Source organism: Engraulis encrasicolus, chromosome 1 (genome assembly GCF_034702125.1).
Source record: "Engraulis encrasicolus isolate BLACKSEA-1 chromosome 1, IST_EnEncr_1.0, whole genome shotgun sequence".
In the NCBI taxonomy this organism is placed as follows: Eukaryota; Metazoa; Chordata; class Actinopteri; order Clupeiformes; family Engraulidae; genus Engraulis; species Engraulis encrasicolus.
This window is the reverse complement of record NC_085857.1, coordinates 1,472,740-1,493,168: the sequence shown is the minus strand read 5'-3', so window position 1 is coordinate 1,493,168 and position 20,429 is coordinate 1,472,740. Positions and strand designations below refer to the sequence as shown.

Here is a 20,429-nt window from a genome sequence, read left to right as displayed (position 1 = left end):
TGTACTTTATTGTCTAAGATCTACATAACAGGGTTAACATAGACGTTTTAAATTGTGTTTGACCTCCAAAGTGCAGTTAAACTAAACATATAAGACATTGACAATAATCACACATGCACGCACACGTGCACGCACACACGCACGTATGTACGCACACACAGACACACGCACACACACATGCACACGCACACGCACACGCACACGCACACGCACACGCACACACATGTGTAAATATGTGTGTTATGTCTTGTGGGCAATGTCTTTATTTATGTGTGTATGCTACTTGACACCTTAATTTCCCCCTGGGATCAATAAACGATACTCTACTCTACTCTACTCTACACACACACACACACACACACACACACACACACACACACACACACACACACACACACACACACACACACACACACACACACACACACACACACACACACACACACACACACACACAATATGCAGTAAACTAACATGTGCACTGGTACATGAATTGAATTTCTTTCTCTGAAACCAGGGATGGGCAGTATTGCTATTACATGTAATTGAAATACATTTTGAAATACAAAATACTATTTTGTATTTTTCTTTCATATAAGTGAATTACATGTATTTGTATTTGGTGTCAGAATACTTTCCTCCAGTATTTTGTGTATTTCACAAAACTACAAAATACAACTAGACTGCCTGTGCAGTCGCCTTCGACTGCTTAAGGTATATCCCCGAAACGCGACGCTTCCAGTCCCCCATCATTCCTACCACTCCCGTCCACCTTTTCATAAACGTATATAATAGATAAAAAAATATTAAAGAAATATATTTAATATCTATAGATTGATCAATGATGTGCGGCTTAAAACCAAACGACTATTGTGAAAATGAAGCAACAAATGGGGCAAATGGTAACACTGTTTTAATGGTTCACTATTACAGTGAATATACCACATTAGGTACAGTGTAATAACCATTGTAACAATATTTAATACCATGTAATACCAGTGTAACACCATGTACCAATTTTGTACTACATCATGTATTTTTGTGTAAGTGGTATTACATGGTATTGCATATTGTTACACTGGTATTACACTAGTATTACATGGTATTAAATATTGTACACTGGTTATTACACTGTACCTGGTATTGCATATTGTTACACTGGTATTACACTAGTATTACATGGTATTAAATATTGTACACTGGTTATTACACTGTACCTGGTATTGCATATTGTTACACTGGTATTACACTTGTATTACATGGTATTAAATATTGTTACACTGTACCTAATATGGTAGATTCACTGAAATGGTGAACTGTTAAAATAAGGTAGTACTGGGCAAATCAATCCACCCAGTCAGAAGTTATGGGCCAAATAAAAATTCCGCCATTTTGAAACTGTTGACCTCCAAACTCAAATCAGTTCATGAACCTACCCTAGAGCATTAACACACCAAATCTGGGACAAATCCATCCGACTGGTCAGAAGTTATGAGCCAAACAAAAATTCGGCCATCTTGAATTCAGCCATCTTGAAAGTGTTGGCCTCCAAACTCGAATAAGTTCATGAACCTACCCTAGAGCATTAACACACCAAATCTGGGAGAAATCCATCCGACTGGTCAGAAGTTATGAGCCAAACAAAAATTCGGCCATCTTGAATTCAGCCATCTTGAAAGTGTTGGCCTCCAAACTCGAATAAGTTCATGAACCTACACTAGAGCATTAACACACCAAATCTGGGAGAAATCCATCCACCCAGTCAGAAGTTATGGGCCAAACAAAAATTCGGCCATCTTGAATTCAGCCATCTTGAAAGTGTTGACCTCCAAACTCGAATCAGTTCATGAACCTGCCCTAGAGCATTCACCCAGAAAATCTGGGACAAATCCAAACATCCGTTCAAAAGTTATCGCGTTAACACGAAAGACCTTACGCGGCGGCGGTGGCGGTGGCGGCGGTGGCGGCAGCGGACGCGGCGGCGGACGTGGCGGCGCACGCAAAACCATTACATCCCCGACGCTCCGCGTTTCGGGGATATAAATACTTTGTTCTAAAGAATGTTATTACACAATATGAACACAAGATGGTGCTGTAGGTTAAAAAGTATATGAATGCCCCTAGCTGAATTGGAGGCATATGCTTGGATTTTTTAAGCCTTGACTGCACAGGAAGTTCAATTTGGTTCAAGGTGAGTGGCTAATCATTTAATTAATTCCTCAATGACGTGTTAATGTTTTCCCCATGTCAATCAAACTTGCTTTCAGTTTGCCATTTAAGGCCTTTTGTGTAGAATTGAGTGTTTTAAAATTAGCTGTAGCCAAAGTGCATTCCAATATGCAACCTTGCTTCCTCCACTTCTGCTTGTGGCCTCGTACCAGGAAGTAATATGTCGTGATGACATCACTGACACCAGCATTATATTTAAATATCTCACAAAAGCTCAATTTTAAAGTCTTTTTCTCATTTGCAATTGGGATGGTGAATGAAACAGTCCCGTAAAAGTTGTGGCTAGGCTGACAGCTGGGAAACTTAATTGTTTTCTCCACGGAGGATGGGCCAGGAGGCGAGACGAGGCCACAAGCACAAGTGGAGGAAGCAAGGTCGCATATTGGAATGTACTCATAGAGCCAACCAGTATAGTTGCAATACCCACTCTGGCCACCATGCTATAGGGAGCGCAGTTTCAATGAGCAGTATAGTTGCAATACCTACTCTGGCCTCCATGCTATAGGGAGCACAGTTTCAATGAGCAGTATAGTTGCAATACCTACTTTGGCCACCATCCTATAGTGCACTTTTTTTTTTTAAACCACTTGTATCTCTACTTTGTCAAAGAAATGATTGCTATTCTTATGGCACTGACATGTTAATTGACAAATTAAGTCAAGAGTGAAGGGTGACCAGTTGAGAGATGTTCTCATTTGCAGGCGTCATAAACCGGCCCCATAGCCAACGTTGGAATTTGAAGCTGTTTGAAAAATTAATTATGATGACAGCCTACAGTATATCTCCCTTATATAGTATTATTCAACTTTTTGGTCTTGTGTTTGTATGTCATCGTCAGTATTTTTGCACAAGTTGTATGCATGTACGATATCGCTGCAACATGAATTTCCCCACTGGGATGATAAAGGGCATACATACTTACTTAGCCTACAGCAGGGCCTCTTTCTTTCTTGTTTGAGCTTTTGTTTGTTTTCTAACCATCATTTCATTTCTCAGAATTTAATTGTTCATTTAATTTCATTGTGTAAGTCAAATTGCTAGTTTTTGAACACAACGGTTTTTGTTGTATTTTGTGGGTAATTTTTTGTGTTGAAAATACAAAATATTGTATTTCGATATTAGATACTGTTACAGTTATGTATTTTGTATCTTATTTGTACATTTTTGATGGGTATTTTGTATTTGTATTGAAAATACATGTAACTGTATCTTTGCCCATCCCTGTCTGAAACATTCACTTGGCTTGGTCTGGAGAGATGTTGTAAATGTCTGTGAGGACATCAGTGAGTGAGTCTAGACCAGGGGGGGGAACCTTTTTCATTCGAGGGGCCACTTCAAATTCATCTGAGGGCCGTGAAAGTCCTCCGAGGGCCGTATTATGAACACAAACCAGGATTTCCCCCTGCACTTTAGGTCTATATTGAAGGCAGCTACCTTTAAAACAACCCCCACATTCTCTAGGACCCCTGAATATAACTTATTTGTATTGCAAATGTAATTTCTAATAGGCCTATTCCTTTACAAAATATGTCGTATTTCATGTGAAGCTGCATAACATAAAAATCATATCAGGGGCCGGATAAAATGACCTCAAGGGCTGCAAACGGCCCTCGAGACATAGGTTCCCCACCCCTGGCCTACACAGTCTCTGAGCACAGGCCCAGGTATGCTGTCTGGACCTGCAGCTTTTCTGGGGGTCACCTTGAGTAGGGTCCCAACTAACGTCCACTGGGTCCAGTTGAAGTGTTCTACTGTCTGGGCAGACAGGGGCTTTGGTAGGTGTTGTTGTGTTATTTTCTTCAAATTGACTGAAGAAGGTCCTCAGTGAGTTGAGGAAGTCTGTGATGAAACTATCCTGACACAATCTGGCTACACTATCCTGACACAATCTGGCTAAACTATCCTGATACAATCTGGCTACTTGCACACTGAGTGCGTTTATATGCAGTTCAGAATCCCGAATATGATCGGGTTAATAAACATCCCGAATTTGCGTTTGAGCACATAAACACCTTTTTCCGACTGCAGTATTCCGAATAAGCCCTTATTCGGGACACTGAGAAATCGGGATATGCTAGGAGGAGTATTCCGACAGTCGAGATACTGACGTAAAGACTTTATCCTGAATACAGGGGCTTCCCATTGAACGCTGTTGCTGGTATCCAGGCTACATGCATTTGAAGAGAATTCTACTATAACAGCCAAGAATGTAGACTGGGATATAATGTTCTGTGCTCATATGAACGCCATATCCCGAATATGATCATAACGGGGATATGCCTCATATTCGAGATACTGAACTGCATTTAAACACACTCATTGGCAAGTGACAGGGAGGGTCAGGAAAAGTGACATCTACTGTCTGTCTGGGATAGCAAATAATCCATGAGTTGTTGCCAGTTGATTGCCTAACACATCAATAAACATTACTCCGAGCTCACTCAGAAAAAAAGACCCAATGTACACAACAGAACTAATGTATACAGCGGCACACACACACACACAGACACACAAAACAACAGAAGCTGTATACAGCGGCCCACGCTAAAGCACACATGCACACGCACACGCACACACACACACACACACACACACACACACACACACACACACACACACACACACACACACACACACACACACACACACACACACACGCACACAATGTATACAGCGACCCACACACTAACGCATACATGCATGAGATAACAGACAAGCGAACACAAACACACCCACACACTCTCCTGGCGATAGTCCTGTTATATCAGCATTACCCAGAGTGCAGTGCACCACCCTGGCTCCTGTTATATCAGCATTACCCAGAGTGCAGTGCACCACCCTGGCTCCTGTCTGCTATTCATTACGGCTGATAAACAGCTCTTGACAGCAACACAGAAAAGAATCATTAACATCTGGTGTGTAATTCCGAACCAAGGTAGTAAATTAATAACGGCTAGAAAAAAACAATGTCTGTTAACCAACAGATAAATTAGCCATTAAGGTGACCATTGTGTTGTCCAGCCACACTGGACTTGCATAGGCAGGGGGTGGACTACAAGGTTGTCTTCCCATAGGCAGGGGGTGGACTACAAGGTTGTCTTCCCATAGGCAGGGGGTGGACTACAAGGTTGTCCTTTAAATCCCTCTTCAAGCCACAGCTGCCACTGCCACCAGTGTGTGAATAGAGCTTGAAAGTGACGTCACTTCCCCTGATTTCATGGGACCTCAACAGCGTTTTTAGCGGAAAATGTTAGCATGTATTCCACTGGCGCCATTAAAATGATATTTTGATCGCCTATGAATTGTGCCACGAGCTCCACATATGATGTTTCTGATATTTTTGTATAATATTTTGTACAAAGCACCAAACGGTTTAGAAAGGTGTGTTTCTTCACATTTTTCATGCAGGCCTCGGAACAAAATATTGATACTTCTGCATGAATAATCTATATCTAGCCTCTTAAACAGCATATTTGTAGCCCAGCGCATATAATGACTGAGATCAGAAGATATTTACTGGCTACCATGTTGTTAGATGGTCAGCTTAGGTCCCGTGAAATGCGGAACTAAGGGGCGGGACTTTCAAGCTCTATGGGTGAACGTGAGGCATATAAAGCGCTTTGAGTGCTCGAAGGAGTGGAAAAGGCGTTAAACTGTATACATGCAGTCCATTTACCATGACCATTTCCAACAAAGTGCAACGTACTGCTCTGCCAATGTTCGATTCCACCATTTTCAATAGAAGCGCGCACACCAGTGCCGATGTCTACTGATGGCGGCTGCCGGTTAGGTAGTCAGGCAGGGTTGCCAGATGAGGCTGATGATTTTCAGACCAAACAAAAGCTCAAAACCCGCCTGGAAGCACTAAATCCCACCCAATTCTATTGATTTCTATGGCCAAAAATGAGCAAAAAAACCCCTTCCAAGTGCCATTTTTACCTCTAGGCGGCCATCCTAAGTAGCCCAGTCTGGCAACACTGCAGTCAGAGCCACCTATTGATTATCCGAACTCTGCTCTGCTCTGCTGTGGTGAAATTGTGCGCGGGGATAACCGAAATAGTTTGAACTGATAGTCCTCTGCAGTGCTGTCAGTACTGGTGTGTGGAGGCTCTCTCTCTTTCTCTTTCTCTTTTTCTTTCTCTCTCTCTCTTCTCTCTCTTTCTTTATCTCTCTCTTCTCTCTCTCTCTCTCTCTCTTTCTCTTTCTTTCTCTGTCTCTCTTTCTCTATCTCTCATTCTCTCTCTCTCTCTCTCTCTCTCTCTCTCTCTGAAGAGGTTATGAAACTGAAGGTTATGAAAACGCAGTTTCCAAGGGAGGTGTATGAACCGATCATTTGACTTCACAGAAGATGGAGGACGCCCACAGTGTTATCAATAAAACAAAGAAACAGAAAGACTTACACAGAGGCATTACAGATGCTCAAGAACATACAATTTATGCATAAAAGACTGTTAGTAACAAAAGGAATGATACAAATGCGAGGACATAAAGCATGTTGATGAAAAGAAAATAGAAGACATAAAGCACGTTAATAAAAAGAAAATAGAAAATGCACAGACACAGGTACACAGACTCTTACACACACAGACACAGGCACACATACGTACTCTTACAGACACAGGCACACAAACAGACTCTTCACACAGGCACACAAACAGCCTCCTACACTCACAGATGCACCCTGCGGTGTACCTGTTCCCATGGGTGTCACAGCCTCTAAAAGTAGCACATGGGAGTCTTCGTTGAGGTAAATAACACCTTAGGCTAGCAGCAAGCGGAGGGCGGCACCCTTGATTTTAGGCCTGAAACTGGTCGCAGAGACACCAAAGCAGACACAGGCACACATCATACTGTAGAGCAGTGGTTCTCAACCTTCTTTTCTTAAAGCACCCCCTTACATGTGCCCAAGACAAGCCGCGCACCCCCAACCCAAACGTCTAATGTTGACGCACTAAAAAATGATTTAACTAATTACAATGATTCTTGCTTGAGACATGAATCAATATCTTAATGGCTTTACATGGGGACCAAGAGATTTTTGAATTTGGTATTGATTTGGCGTAATTATAATGTTTGCTATGAGAATTTCGGTCACAACAAACACAATTCCGCGCACCCCCTGAAATCTCACCCAGGGGGTGCCCGCACCCCAGGTTAAGAACCGCTGTTGTAGACACATCTTGCAGTCTCCCAATTCCCCTGGGTGCCTCTTAGTGTCACATGGGACTCTTCGGTGAGGTAAATAACACCTTAGGCTAGCAGCAGGAAGTGGCACTCTTGATTTTAGGCCTGGAGCTGCAGTTCTGGAAATAGCTGCAGTGTTTCTTTGGCTTTGGCTACGCATTTAAAAATAGAGCTCATGTACCGTAGGTTACTGTACTGTGTGTCATACTTGCAGAACTCTCAACAGCAGGAGGACAGATGCAGTAGAGAGTACGGCTGAACAATGAGAGAAAAACAGCAAATTAAACAGAGACAAAAATAGACTGATGTAGATAGAGGCAGGGAGAAACGAAAAAAGTAAAATCAATTTTTAGAGAGAGAGGTGTGGGGTGTGTGTGTGTGTGTGTGGGGTGAGACCTGGAGACAGGTGTAGATAAACTGAGAATTAGTGGGATGGAAAAAAAGAGTTAAAGGGACACTGTGCAGGAAATGGTCAAAAAAGGTAGTGCAACTATGCTGCTCATTGAAAATGGGCTGCCTATTGCCAAATTTTATATTTTCATGAAAGTTTACAAAGTAATAAACTACTATTTTCTAGTATGGCCCAAGTGCAGTAATTTTTGCGGCTATTTCTGGAAATTCAAAATGGCGGACCATGGAGAAGATCCCCCTTTTCATGTATGAAAAGTGCAATTTTTCCAGTCATAATGAATGCCTAGAATTTGATGGTGGTGGTAAGTATTCATGAAAAAGCTAACATTAGTGAATGGGCAGCATGAATTCTGGAAATAAACAACTAAACATCTCACACAGTGTCTCTTTAAAAAAGCTGAGAGAGATGTAGTGGAAATGAGGAAAAATAGAAATAGAGGCAGAACAGAGAGTTAGCAACAGTTATGGATCCATAACAATAACGGAAGGGAAATGGTGCCTTTAGCAAGATTTTATATCGTTCTGGGACAAGATGTGCTAAAAAGACCAATTGATTGACTAATTGTATCTTATCTCCTTGCCAACTATTGAGCAGAACTATTCAATACACTTTTCAGTTGTAATAAGATTCATGGTCATGTCATGAAAAAGAGACGAAATAGTTTTGGAAGAGAGAGTACCGTAGTCTGCAACAAGAATTATTATGGCATGATTAATCATCACCAGTGCGCTACAAGGCCTTCATCCTGACGTGCAATGGAAGCTATAAAACTGAGGCATGGCACTGAATTTCAAGTCAACGTCAGACTTCATTCAGTCGCTGGTTTCTTTCCACCCTGTGCAGAAACTGACACAACATGCTTAATTTGTTTTTATAGTGCCAGCGGCTGCATTTATTTTCTCACATTTAGAAAATTTGCTCTACAAATCACAGAGAGAGCCTCTTAACATGGCCTACAACAAAAGTACAGAAGCAACAATTCATAGAATTAGAACCAATGATTCATGATTAATTTATTTATTTATTTATTTTTTTTTTTTTTTGATTTACTTGATTAATTTGTTAATACTCATATTATTACTATTATTTACTTTAATTTATTATACTTCATGATATACTTCATGAATTTAGACTTTATTTGACTACTTCTTTTGGTTACTTCTATAGGCCTACTTCAAACTACGCAGTGTTGTTGCTCCACCCACAATTTCGTTGACTTCATTGACAATGACAATAAACTCCTTGAACTTGAAAAGAAAAAAAATAAATAAAATAAATAAAAAAAAATTTAACAAGATTAAAATGCATGCACTAAAAATGGATAATAGAATAATAGAATGTAAAAAAATGTCACAAAAATAGAAAGGAAAGGTACACTTCAGGTGTACAATGGCAGCTAATATTGTATGCCCCCTAGGCTGTTTGTTCAGTTCCCATTGGCATATTAATCTACAGAGAGTAACACGCCATGTTCAGTTTAAGCCAGTGAGCCAACTACGTGTATGTTCATGTATGTAGACAGTGTGCTGTATGCTCACATGCATGTGTAATTACTAGTGTTGCACCGATACCGATACCAGTATCGGTGGATCGGTGGATCGGCACTAAAATGGTGGTATCGGTATCGGCGAGTACCAACAAATAGGGCACCGATACCATTTACAGGTGCTTGTATGACACTTAAACAGCCTTGAAATTAGCGGTCATTCAAATTATTTAAATTACCCTGCTTCCAATAGGGTTGTTCGGTTCTTAAAGTGCACGTAGTTTATACATAACACAATCGATCTTCAATGATTAGCATATGAGCTGCAGCAAAACAAGGACTACTGTGCACTGTGGAGAAGTGGGAGTGAAATGCTTTAAGTAGAATACAACAAGGACTACTGTGGAGAAGTGGGAGTGAAATGCTTTAAGTAGAATACAACAAGGACTACTGTGGAGAAGTGGGAGTGAAATGCTTTAAGTAGAATACAACAAGGACTACTGTGGAGAAGTGGGAGTGAAATGCTTTAAGTAGAATACAACAAGGACTACTGTGGAGAAGTGGGAGTGAAATGCTTTAAGTAGAATACAACAAGGACTACTGTGGAGAAGTGGGAGTGAAATGCTTTAAGTAGAATACAACAAGGACTACTGTGGAGAAGTGGGAGTGAAATGCTTTAAGTACAGTAGGCCCTGAGGAAAGCCAGTTGGCTCGCATGTTTCCAAAGTGGATTCATAACCTCTGCACTGTGTGCAGCATATCTGGCAGAATGCACCACAGCCCTGTGATACTACCATGAATGTGACGTGTGCAGTAACAGCAGTAACATACACTGATAGTAATAGCACACGCACAATAAGAGAAAACTTCAGCATGTATTAGTGAGTACAAAGGATTAAAAGGCTTAATTTCCCAATTGACTCTCAAGATTAATCATCTACCTATTTGTTGTTCACTGTTCAAACAAAATGAGAGAAAATAATAGTGGGTGAAGAAGGCTTCACAAGACCCAGACTTTATTTAATGCCCCATCGCAGATTGAAATTTGTGGGCGAAAATATGGTTCATACATTCAGTGGAATATACAAACATTCAAATAGGTGACAATAAAATGTAATCTTTAGCTCTAGTTTCATCATTGAAGTCCTTGTGTTGGTAATGTCAAATAATCTGTACCCATTTTCCCGAAGTGCCACTCTGAAGTAAAAACACCTAAATGTCAGATCACTGAAGATTTTATGAATAAGCCACACCTGCTGCCATTGACTTGTCAGATACACAGAGAAATAAATGTCAAGCTCACACCTGACAGGCAGGCAGTGACAATGAGTGGGTGTTGAGACAGTAAAAACACCAGCGGCAGCAAAATCAGATGAAGATAATATTTACTGTACACAGAATAGTTATAATTATGATATTATCTCCATCTCATTTTGCTGTGCTCATATAAATAGTTATACATATAGTGTATACTGTACAGATCTTGGAAAGGGCTGAGTCGAAAAATGTAGCATCTCCGGGTAGGCTGCTGAGAAGTCAAGGGTGGCGTGGGCAATACAACAGCATACTGAAATTGGCAGAAGGTTCTTTACTTAAGGTAATTTACATACAAAAGTTGGGGAAATAAGTGAGCAGGAAGACTTCAGATGAAAACAAACAAATGTAAGTGTAGAAGAGGGGTGAGCTAGTGGTAGGCCTACATGTAGTGACACTTGAGAGGGGTGAGCTAGTGGTAGGCCTACATGTAACCTGGCTAGTGACACCTGAGTTAGAGGAGTATAAATCTAGTGTTTGAGAGTATCCAAGGGCAATGGACACTTTCACTACCTGAGAGTATCCAAGGGAAATGGACACTTTTATTACCTTTACAAGACCCAGTATGGCCCAAGGCAGTCCTTATAGCACAACATGCAAACTCTTGTACGTAATAGGGTACACCACACCACACTACACAAAGCTGTCTTCACCGCACACCACATCACACTACACAAAGCTGTCTTCACCGCACACCACACTACACAAACCTGTCTCCACACCACACTACACAAACCTGTCTCCACACCACACTACACAAACCTGTCTCCACACCACACCACACTACACAAACCTGTCTTCACCGCACACCACACTACACTACACAAACCTGTCTTCACCGCACACCACACTACACTACACAAACCTGTCTCCACACCACACTACACAAACCTGTCTTCACCGCACACCACACCACACCACACAAACCTGTCTCCACACCACACCACACTACACAAACCTGTCTTCACCGCACACCACACCACACTACACAAACCTGTCTCCACACCACACTACACAAACCTGTCTCCACACCACACTACACAAACCTGTCTCCACACCACACCACACTACACAAACCTGTCTTCACCGCACACCACACTACACTACACAAACCTGTCTCCACACCACACTACACAAACCTGTCTTCACCGCACACCACACCACACTACACAAACCTGTCTCCACACCACACTACACAAACCTGTCTCCACACCACACTACACAAACCTGTCTCCACACCACACTACACTACACAAACCTGTCTTCACCGCACACCACACCACACTACACAAACCTGTCTCCACACCACACTACACAAACCTGTCTTCACCGCACACCACACCACACTACACAAACCTGTCTCCACACCACACTACACAAACCTGTCTTCACCGCACACCACACCACACTACACAAACCTGTCTTCACCGCACACCACACCACACCACACAAACCTGTCTCCACACCACACTACACAAACCTGTCTTCACCGCACACCACACCACACTACACAAACCTGTCTTCACCGCACACCACACCACACTACACAAACCTGTCTCCACACCACACCACACCACACTACACAAACCTGTCTCCACACCACACCACACTACACAAACCTGTCTTCACCGCACACCACACCACACTACACAAACCTGTCTCCACACCACACCACACCACACTACACAAACCTGTCTCCACCGCACACCACACTACACAAACCTGTCTCCACACCACACTACACAAACCTGTCTCCACACCACACTACACAAACCTGTCTTCACCGCACACCACACTACACAAACCTGTCTTCACCGCACACCACACTACACTACACAAACCTGTCTCCACACCACACTACACAAACCTGTCTCCACACCACACTACACAAACCTGTCTCCACACCACACCACACTACACAAACCTGTCTCCACACCACACCACACCACACTACACAAACCTGTCTTCACCGCACACCACACTACACTACACAAACCTGTCTCCACACCACACTACACAAACCTGTCTTCACCGCACACCACACCACACTACACAAACCTGTCTCCACACCACACTACACAAACCTGTCTTCACCGCACACCACACCACACTACACAAACCTGTCTTCACCGCACACCACACCACACTACACAAACCTGTCTCCACACCACACTACACTACACAAACCTGTCTCCACACCACACCACACTACACAAACCTGTCTCCACACCACACTACACTACACAAACCTGTCTTCACCGCACACCACACCACACCACACTACACAAACCTGTCTCCACACCACACTACACAAACCTGTCTTCACCGCACACCACACCACACTACACAAACCTGTCTCCACACCACACTACACTACACAAACCTGTCTTCACCGCACACCACACTACACTACACAAACCTGTCTCCACACCACACTACACAAACCTGTCTCCACACCACACTACACAAACCTGTCTCCACACCACACCACACCACACTACACAAACCTGTCTTCACCGCACACCACACTACACAAACCTGTCTCCACACCACACTACACAAACCTGTCTTCACCGCACACCACACCACACCACACAAACCTGTCTCCACACCACACTACACAAACCTGTCTTCACCGCACACCACACCACACTACACAAACCTGTCTTCACCGCACACCACACCACACTACACAAACCTGTCTTCACCGCACACCACACTACACAAACCTGTCTCCACACCACACCACACTACACAAACCTGTCTCCACACCACACTACACTACACAAACCTGTCTCCACACCACACTACACAAACCTGTCTTCACCGCACACCACACTACACAAACCTGTCTCCACACCACACTACACAAACCTGTCTTCACCGCACACCACACTACACTACACAAACCTGTCTCCACACCACACTACACAAACCTGTCTCCACCGCACACCACACCACACTACACAAACCTGTCTCCACACCACACTACACTACACAAACCTGTCTTCACCGCACACCACACCACACAAACCTGTCTTCACCGCACAACACACCACACAAACCTGTCTTCACCGTCAAAAAAGAACTGCCTGGACACACCACAAGTTTGTCTTCTTCTTCTTCTTCTTCACAAAAAACCCTGCCTGGGCAGAAAGCGTGTCTGTTTTTCCTTCCATGTTTGGCGGCTGTGTTGTGTGATCTTATTGGAACAAATCATGTAGAGAAGGAGCTAGAGCCTTAATGAGAAGGTTGTTGTGTGCTCTTATTGATGCATGATGGGTAGACTGGAGAAGGAGCTAGAGCCTTAATGAGGAGGTTGCCGGAGGCAGAGGCCGCTGTCACGAACCAGTCATCCCTCTACTCCGCATCACCCACGGGAGACAACACTGAGATTTGGGGGAAATCAGCAGTTTTGTTTCTGTTCATTCGACTTGCCTAGACATCAGTCCATTGCATACTGATACAGTCTCTCTCTCTCTCTCTCTCTCTCCTTTTTTCTTTGTCCTTCATCTTTCTCTCTTATTTTATTTCTACCTTGATCTCACTCACCTCAGAGCATCCTCAACAAACAGAGCTGCCATGCAGCACAACACAGGATACATAGGCACTCAGAGGGACAAAGCAAAGACACAAAGACACATTTTCCAAAGGCATTTTCCAAAGTCTCTGCAGATTGCACACAGAACCACCTTTTTTAATAATCAAATAATTTTACACTATCTTCATGAAAACTCAAAGCAAACATTGAATAGGCCAAAGTACAGCTAAACCACAGATTGTACCTTTGTCTTATATTTTGTGTTTCTCTCATACGGTATTTTGTGCCGTAAACCCTGTAGAACCCAAAATAGGGTTTAAAAGTGAATTTCCAACATCTATTGCACAAAGGTTCTGCCCCTTTAATGGGTTTCTATGGGAGCAGGGAGGGAGGTGATAGACACGGTTTGTCTCACATGACAACCACATTAATTTGGCCTCATACAGTTTTTCTCGATTGGTTTGGCTAATTTCTCAAAACTGAGATGACATTCTCAAAACAACACGTACAAATCTCGAAACCAACTTACAATTTCCCACAACAGAATGGCATTTTTCATTGCTTTCATCAAATTTCAAATGCTTTGTACATGTCTCAAATGTTTAGTACATCTCTGCAGATGGCTATATATAAGTATCCTACAGTTGACACATTGAGCATACATTTAGCACATTTTCAAAATAAATTGTCCTGTCTTATCTAAACGAATTAGACAATTCTCAGTCTAATGGTTGCCCTCTCCAAAACATGTCAGCATGATTTCATTGTGTGAGTCATCATATGCAAAGTAGTCTACACAATTGTCAAAACAGTCAAGGACATAATACTGTATTTTACAGTTTTTCTCGATTGGTTTGGCTAATTTCTTGAAACTGAGATGACATTCTGAAAATGACATGGACAAATCTCAAAACTCACTTGTGGTTTCTCATAACTGAATGGCATTTTTCATTGCTTTCATCACATTGCAAATGCTTTGTACATGACTCAAGCACTTAGTACATCTTTGCAAATGGTTATGTACAAGTGGCCTACATTTCACACAATCAGCCTACATTTAGAATATCTTCCAAAGATGTGCATGCTGCTAATCTATCCCAATTGGTTGGTTTTCAGTGAAATGGTTGTTCTCCCCAAAACATGTCAGCACAATGTCATTCAATGAGTCACCATATGCAGAATAGTTTGCTCAATTGCCAAAAGTAGCTAAGAAACTGTAGTACAATACAGTCACATATTATGGAATATTTCATACATTCATGACAATCAGGTAAGTAGGTAACAGGTGAAAGCAAGGAGGAGTGGCCCGAATTACAGGAGACCAATCCATCAGTCTGTTGAGTTACCTGACAGGTGTTGTCTATGACTTTGAATGCTGATATTGCTGTATATATACAGCTTGGCCTGGTGCTAGTACTTTTTCCCAATGTCAACATGGAGAGACCACAAATACAAGGCCAACATCCAGGAGGTAGGGAAAGAGGAAGAGCAAGGGGAGGAGGATTGGGGTTGCGCGGTGGTATAGGAGTAGGAAGAGGAGGAGTGAGGGTTCGTGGTGGTGGAGTAGGAAGAGGAGTTCACAGACATCGTGTACCGGATGAAATTCGGGCCACCATAATTGATCATGTTGTCAACCATCGTCTCACAATGGCAGAGGCAGGGCGCCGAGTGCAACCAAATGTGCCACGCTCCACAGTGTCCTCCATCATCCAGACCTTTCGCCGGGAAAAAAGGTAGGCCTATGCAATGAGGGAACTACAGCATTTTCTGAGAAAGCCATACTGTACTGTTATCCGGTGTGTGTGTGTGTGTGTGTGTGAGAGAGAGAGAGGGGGGGGGGGCATAGGCTACTGCAAAATCTCACCTCAATGTCACAGTATGATACAGCACACTATTGTACCATGTCAAACAAAATACAGTTGTACTCTAAACTAGACAAAAAGCAGCATTGCACATTACAGTAGTATTGCTGTTCATTTGTAAGCACAGTAGCCTAGCAAAGCTACAAAATCACAGCAGAATGAAGCAGTATGCAATACAGTCAGTGATTGACAGTATGTAACAAAAACACCACAAAAAGTCATGTTGTCTGTGTCTATGTGCAGGATTGGGCGACAGCGTCACATAGGTGGGAGAAGAAGACTACTCACTCCTCGCAAAGAAGAAGAGATATGCAACATAGTCATTGCAAATAATGCAATCACACTGTCACAGATCCGAAACACAGTCCTCCAGAACAACACAGTCTTCCAAAACATCAACACCATCAGCATAGCCACAATAGACCGGGTGCTGAGGAAAAATCACATGACCATGAAGCAGATCTATAGAGTACCATTTGATCGAAACTCAGCCAGAGTGAAAGAGCTGCGGTATCAGTATGTTCAGGTAAGCCAATTATTCATTGTCTATCAGTTTGCAAGTATCCTACACCACGCAGAGGTTCCAATTTCTCAGCGTTACCAGTAGAAATATCCTCTTTACCTTTGGAATACAGCTTTACTGTACAATACAGCATCTGACTACAACATTTTACCTAACAACTATAACAGAACAGTATCATCATGTCTCCCCTCTACTAGTGTTAGAACACTACCTGCAGAATCTCTGCATATACCTGCACTCTGGGATTGGACCACAGTGGGTTATATTGACTTTGTGAAGAGTATTACTGCTGTGACTGTATGAGCCATATGACTGATTTGGTTTATTTTTCTCTTTTGTAGAGAATCCTTAGCCTCGCGACGCCATCCTCTGTACTCCACCCAAAGATTTTGGCTCCGCACATCGTCTGGCAAAAGCTTCGAGCTCGGTTCTCTCAGTGTTTCGCCAATCAGCAAACAGTTGAGAGTGGTGACGTAGAATTCACCCGCGAGCTCCGTTACTGATTGGTTAAGGTAACTATATTCACGCTTTCGTTATGTTATTTGTATGCTTTTGCGACGCTATAACGTAACAGGCATGCAAAAAAAGCACAATATGGGTTTTAATTTGAGTTTGGAACTTCAATTAATTTAAATGATAGAGTAAGATCAGACCATCTCCCATCGTCCACGGAGACGGATTCCTCATGACTTTTGCCAGACTGATTGACGGAGTCAACAGTCGGCTATTCGCCCAGGCTAGAGAATCCTGGCACTAGAGGGGAATGAAACCCCCCATATCCTAGTGTTTATCGATGAGGCAGGATTCAACCTGGCCTGGCCAGGCGTGGCCGTAATATCGTTGGCCAGCGGGCCACAGTGGATGTCCCCGGGCAGCGCGGGGGGAATATTACCATGTGCGCAGCCATTTCTGAAAATGGTGTGGCTACACATATGGCAAGTTTAGGGCCATATAATACAGAGAAGCTCCTCCATTTTCTGGATCGTCTGTACCTAGATTTAGTTCCAGAAAATGAGAGGGGTCTCGAAGGGCTCCACCTACCCCAGTTTGTTGTGGTTTGGGATAATGTCAGCTTTCATCGTGGCCATCGCATCAGGGCGTGGTTTGACACCCACCATAGAATGCACAACGTCCCACTACCCCCCTATTCCCCATTTCTCAACCCCATAGAGGAATTCTTCTCTGCGTGGAGATGGAGGGTGTACGAGCATCATGCCCAGAACCAGAGGTCCCTCCTCAATGCCATGGATGCTGCCTGTGATGACATAACAGGCGATCAGTGTAGAGGATGGCTGAGGCATTCACGCCGCTTCTTCCCACGGTGCATTGCTAGGGAAAACATCAGATGCGATGTTGATGAAAACTTATGGCCAAACAGACTGCAGAGGATGGACGGCCAGGAAGATGAGGAGGATGAGGAGGAGGAGAGAGAGGGGAATGACGCAGAGTAGTCAGAATTTTACTATATTTCATTTGTGATGCTTGACTGTTTTTGTTTTTCTTTACTGTAACATGTATTTTACTTTGTTTTTGCAGGGTTTTTTTAAATTTTGTATGCATATCAATTGTATACATGTATTTGTGTTTTCCTACCTGCAGTAATGTGTAAAAATGTACTTGTGAATAAAGAGTGACATTTCCTCAGCAGAATTACTAGTGCTGTGTGTGTGTGTGGTGTGAAAATGTATTCCTTTAGCTAGACCTCATAAAGACAAAACCTCTAAGCATTTTGACTTATAGTACTTATACAATGCCAAAGTGACAATGCATTTTGGGGGCACTGATGATTTGTGTGAGGAGAAAATTTAGTTTTGACACATAAGTGAAGTAATTTTGGAGCGATATGAGCATGTGATGTTGGATCCATGCAGTTGTGCTTCACCGTCCTGTTCATTTTGACAGAAGTATGAAATGAATGACAATGTGCCAAAGCAATTGAGAAGGATCTATGCTATTTTTATGGTGCTGACTATTTATATGGGAGAGTGACTTCATTTTGATGCAAGGATGAACGTTTTGGGAGACATATGACATTTTGCTGGTTATCTGAAATGTTTTGAAGAAGTGTAAGTCTGTTTGGCCAATTTACCTTAAAGTTTGAGGAATGTCATCTCAATTTCAAGAAATTAGCCAAACCAATCGAGAAAAACTGTAAGAATTTCTTTACTGTAAACAGTAAATTCATGACAGTGTTCAACAGGCCAGATGGTATTGTAACTTTACTAATTTGTGGAAAATCATTTTACAACCGTGTATACTACAGTTTCCTCTGTTATTTGGCTAATTTCTTGACATTTTTTCAGATGGCATTCTGTGGAAGGAATTTAGTTTTGACACACGGGTAAACTGGTTTTGGAGTGATATGAGCAAGTGATGAGGATCCATGGCGTTATGCTGAACCATCCAGTTTATTTTGACAGAATGACTAAATTAATGCAAATGAGCCAAACCAATTGAGAAGGATATATGCCATTTTTATGGTACTGACTATTTATGTGGGAGAAGGTTTAGTGCTGATGCAAGAATGAGCTGTTTTGGGAGGTATATGACATTTTGCTAGTTATCTGAACTGTTGTGCAGAAGTGTAAGAATGTTTAGCCAACATGCTCACTGCTGACTGCTCTGTTGGCATGCCCAGGGAGTTCTGGCTGCATGGGGCTTCTGGGAGTTCTTGCATTAATTTAGCCTCATAATGACCTGAGGTGCTCACATGTTGGCTCACTTGGAGAGCTCTAGGACTGGGGCTTTGGGGTTGCCATCTAAGACTGGGGTTGCCATCTCACCCTGTTAAGGGCTTGGATTTTTGCCATTACCATAACTGACCCCTTTAAACCCAACTCACCATTCACAACGCACCAAAGCACTCAGGGACGCGCAGACTCACACACACACACACACGCACTCATGCACACACACCAACACCACTGCATTGAGAAAAGATTTTGGAAAAGCAGGTCTACCAGTAAGAAGCTGACCAACTGTGATCCCAGAGCCAGATAGCTCACAGCTGCCTGATGGAGTGTGCAGCATTACGATATATTGGTTCTAGTTAGCTCCTGTATCATAATGACACATCACACCACAAGACTAACAAGCTTGCAGACACACATGACTGCTCCAGAGACATCAGGAAACTGTAAAGAAGAAAAGGAAGAGAGGAGAGCCAGATCTAAAGGAACGAGGAAGACAATTGTTCCTTCTCCTCCCTCTTCCCGTATTTCCTTTGAGGAAGCAGCAGTGTGTTGAGCGTGCTGGTGGAGGATGCAAGTGATCAGTGATCAGCAGATGAGGACGTGTGGCAGCCAGCCGCCATCACTTCTCCCCCTGGGGACAGATGGTACTGTAACAAGGCGAACGCCTTTCAAGAAATCCTTTCATCAAAATATGTCACACTAGAAAGGAACCAATCAATAAAAGAAGATGATAATGCCATTTTTTCCTCCATTCCCTCATCTTTCCTTAGTACCGTAACGTCACGAGAATGTTGAACAGACCAAACATGTGACCGGCAGTGAATGTTTACGGAACCTGACACAAAAATGGTCATTACAGCCCATGCTGCCAACCAAAACATCATTAAAAGAGACATTGATTTTAGGTGTTTATTTCCAGAATTCATGCTACCCATTCACTAATGTTACCTTTTTCATGAATACTGACCACCACCATCAAATTCTAAGCATTCATTATGACTGGAAAAATTGCACTTTTCATACATGAAAAGGGGGATCTTCTCCATGGTCCGCCATTTTGAATTTCCAAAACTAGCCATTTTTAGCTGCAAAATGACTGTACTTGGACCATACTAGAAAATATTTGTTTATTACTGAGTAAACTTTCATGTAAAGATCAAATTTGGCAATAGGCAGCCCAGTTTC

At 42.6% G+C, this 20,429-nt stretch overlaps 1 pseudogene; it reads left to right on the top strand.

The window, feature by feature from the left end:
• The first annotated feature begins 15,600 nt into the window (after positions 1-15,600).
• LOC134445481 (uncharacterized) lies at positions 15,601-19,829 on the top strand (annotated as a pseudogene).
• The last annotated feature ends 600 nt before the right edge of the window (positions 19,830-20,429 follow it).